The sequence below is a fragment of the Danio aesculapii genome, chromosome 16 (assembly GCF_903798145.1).
Source record: "Danio aesculapii chromosome 16, fDanAes4.1, whole genome shotgun sequence".
NCBI classification, from domain to species: Eukaryota; Metazoa; Chordata; class Actinopteri; order Cypriniformes; family Danionidae; genus Danio; species Danio aesculapii.
Window position 1 is genome coordinate 34,137,307 of NC_079450.1, and position 4,402 is coordinate 34,141,708.

Sequence of the window (4,402 nt, forward strand, 5' to 3'; positions counted from 1 at the left end):
AAAAAAATCTAACATTTTTGGCTCTATACATCAACACAATAGATTTGAAATTAAACGACCAAGGTGTGCTTTAACTGCAGACTGTCAGATTTAATTTGAGGGTATTTACATCCAAATCAGATGAACATTGTAGGAATTACATTGTATATATGTGCCTCCCACTTGTTAAAGGTCCAAAAATAATTGGACAATTGACATATAAGCTGTTCCATGGCCAGTTGTGTGTTATTACCTCATTATCCTAATTACAATGAGCAGATAAAAGACCCAGAGTTCATTTCATGTGGGCTATTTGCATTTGGAACTCACAAGATGAGATCCAACGAGATGTCACTATCAGTCAAGCAAGCCATTATTAGGCTGAAAAAAACAAAACAAACCCATCAGAGAAACGCAAAAACATTAGGCGTGGCCATAACAACTGATTGGAACATTTTTAAAAAGAAAGAATGCACCAGTGAGCTGTGGTGCAAAAGTCCTGGAAGACCAAAAGACCTGGAAGACCACGGAAACAACTGTGGTGGACGATCGAAGAATTCTTTCCCTGGTGAAGAAAACACCCTTCACAACAGTTGGCCAGATCAATAACACTCTCCAGAATGTGTGTCGGAGTCAACAATCAAGAGAAAACTGCACCAGAGTGAATACAGAGTGTTCACCACAAGATGTAAACCATTGGTGAGCCTCAAAAACAGGAAGGGCAGATTAGAGTTCTAAAAAAGCCTTCCCCGTGCTGAAACAACATCCTATGGACAGATGAGACCAAGATCAACTTGTACAAGAGTGATGGAAAGAGAAGAGTATAGAGAAGGAAAAGAACTGCTCATGATCCTAAGCAATGAAGCATGGTAGTAGTAGTGTCATGGCGTGGGCATGTATGGCTGTCAATGGAACTTGTTCTCTTGTATTTATTGATGATGTAACTGCTGACAAAAGCAGCAGGATGAATTCTGAAGTGTTTCATGCAATATTTTATGCTCATATTCAGCCAAATGCTTCAGAACTCATTAGACAGTGCTTCACAGTGCAGGTGAAGAATGACCCAGAGCATACTGCAAAAGCAGCCAAAGAGTTTTTGAAGGGAAAGAAGTGGAATCTTATCCAATGGCCAAGTCAACCACCTGACCTGAATCCATGCATTTCATTTCCTGAGGACAAAACTGAAGGAAAAATGCCCCAAGACCAGAGGCCTGGAGAGCATCACTAGGAATGAAACCCAGCGTTTGGTGATGTCTATGCATTCCAGACTTCAGGTTGTAATTACCTGCAAAGGATTTGCAATCAAGCATTAAAAAATGAAAGTTTGATTTATGATTTATTATTTTGTATTACTTTTGGACCCTTAACAAGTGGGAGGGACATATGCAAACTGTTGTAATTTCTACACCGTTCACCTAATTTGGATGTAAAAACCCTCAAATTAAAGCTGACAGTCTGCAGTTAAAGAACATCTTATTTGTTTTATTTTAAGTCCACTGTGTTAGTGTATAGAGTCAAAAATGTTAGTTTATTTAGTTTTAGTTAGTTATTTATGGACCTAACTGTACATTTACCTTTATTAATATACATGTATTTTAGATTAAATTATACTTTAACGTATGTGTGAATAACATTTTTAAGTAAACAAAAATATGGTGATCAGTGTTGGGGGTAACGCATTACAAGTAATGCAAATTACATAATAATATTACTTTTCTAAGTAACGAGTAAAGTAATGCATTACTTTAAAAAAATTAAGTAATTGTATTTAAGTTTTTTTTTAATGTAATGTGACTTTTTAATTTGATTTGCATTTAAAAAATAAATTGCTAAATTAAAATGAATGTAGTCATGTTGAATTCTGCACTCAATGAGAGAATTTGCTCCCCGTGGGAACAGACAGAAATGAAGATGGCAGAACCTTCGATTTCTGCAATGGAAATGGAAACTCACCTGGGAAGAGTGGATGGAAGAGGCAAATGAGAGGAAATGCTCAAAGTATGAGGAGCAAGTAGAGAAGTGCCGGGAAGGGGGCTGGAAGACCCACTGTGAGATGGGAGGGTTTGCAGGGCATTCACTCCATAGACCAGGGGTCACCAATCTCGGTCCTGTGTCCCTCCAGGGTTTAGCTCCAACTTGCCTCAAAACACCTGCCTGGATGTTTCAAGTATACCTAGTAAGACCTTGATTAGCTTGTTCAGGTGTGTTTGATTAGAGTTGGAGCTAAAATCTGCAGGACACCGGCCCTCCAGGAACAAGTTTGGTGACCCCTGCCATAGACTGTCAATATATAGATGCTCAAATACAGCGGCACATTATGCCACATACACATTATTTTTCTTGACTCTTTTTTTGTAATAAAAAATTATGCATTTATAATAGGGCTGTCCAAGGAGGGTAAAATCTAATTGTGATTTTTCTGAAATTGTGATGTAGATTCTTTTTGTGATTTTAATTTAGTAAACAGCTCAATATTCTCAATGGTGTGTAACACACTTTAAAAGAAGACAATACAACATGCTTTAACAGTAAATATAGAAATAAATGTTATGTCTATATAAATATAGCCTATATACAGTGTGTAGCCATTATATATTTTATCTGAATTATGTGCACTTAGACAGTTTTATACATTATTACGTGATAATTCAAAACGGTTTACAAAAAACATGGTTCTACCATGGTTTTAGATGCCTCGTGGGCAAACCCAAGCGATTCAGTATAAGCAACGCAATTAAACATGTTAGACATGGACAAACAAAACCCCCATATAGGTTGCTTGAGAGTCACAAGTAGGTGTCTGAAATTCCCACATGGGCAAACCCAGGTGGATGTGGGGCCCACCTGGGAAGTATTTGCACTTAGACAGTTGTATACATTATTACATGATAATTCAAACCTGTTAACAAAAAACATGGTTCTACTATGGTTTTAGATGTTTCATGGGCAAACCCAAGCAGATTGAGTATAAGCATCGCAATTAAACATTTTAGACATGGACAAACAAAACCCCCATATAGGTTGCTTATGAGGGTCACAAGTAGGTGTCTGGAATTCCCACCTGGGATTGCCCTTGTGGGGCCAACCTGGGAAGTATGTGCACTTAGACAGTTTTTTACATTATAACGTGATGATTCAAAACTGTTAACAAAAAACATGGTTCTACCATGGTTTTAAATGCCTCATGGGCAAACCCAAGCGGATTCAGTATAAGCATTGCGATTAAACATGTTAAACATCGACAAACAAAATGTTGGGGCCCACATAAACAACTGAAAATAAAATAAAAAATGAAAATACATACACATATATATATATATATATATATATATATATATATATATATATATATATATATATATATATATATATATATATATATATATATATATATATATATTCTCTAGACAGTTTGAGAAAAAATGTAAGACGTGGGCCTTCAAAAAATTTTCGAAGGAGGTGGGCCCTGAAGTAAAAAAGGTTGAGAATCCCTGCTCTATAAAGTCTTCAACCAACTAGGTCTAGCAGTAGCAGCTAAGAAGAGGGCAAAGTCTGTTTGTGCTGCTGCAGAGAAAGTCACAAGATGGCTATGGATAAAGAGGGCTGATCTGTCGGTGATGGGTACTGGGACACAAGCTGGGGTCTGGTCAACCTCAACTGTGTCACCTGGGCGAGTGTGTCTAATGTTGAAGACCCGAAACACCCAGTGACCCCAGGATACATCAGTGACGATGCGCCCTAGAGCGTCTAGATGATGTATCTTCCAGACTATTCTCATTATTTTGAACACATGGAAGAAAAGGGGATTGTCTTAATGAAAAGTGATTTTAGTTCACTAATAAGACAAAAAGTACAAAAGTAGCTAACAAATTGCTTTAAACTTTCAAAGCTCTCAGAAGATGTTTTCCTAAATTATAATTTTTTATGTGTTTATTTAAAATGTAAATGACGGGTATACAGTGCTTTTTGCTAATCACAGAGCTCCTTTATTAAAAATAAAATGCAAATTCTAAAAGAGAATAAATCAAGCCTCAGGTAACAAAAAGTATCTGAATAGTAACGTAACACATTACTTACCATACAAAGTAACTATGTAACGTAACTTGTTACTTTTTGGAAAGTAATTCAACATTGTAATACATTACTTTCCAAAGTTACTTTCATAACCACAGAGTGATACCGTTTCCAGCATTCAGTTTGAATTCTTCGGTAGACTGTGCCACACTCCTACTCAAAAATATGGGGGTCAAAATTACTATTTTGGTTTTTGTTGTTTTACTTTTGTGAACAATCGTCGCATAAAGTCAACAAAGGCACAAGAACATCATAAAACAGCGGGAGAGAGTCAACGTGAGATGTATTTGTGACGCCTAGTGTTGGATGTGTGAAGTTCATAATGGTAGCGTCCACCCCATCAGTGGGC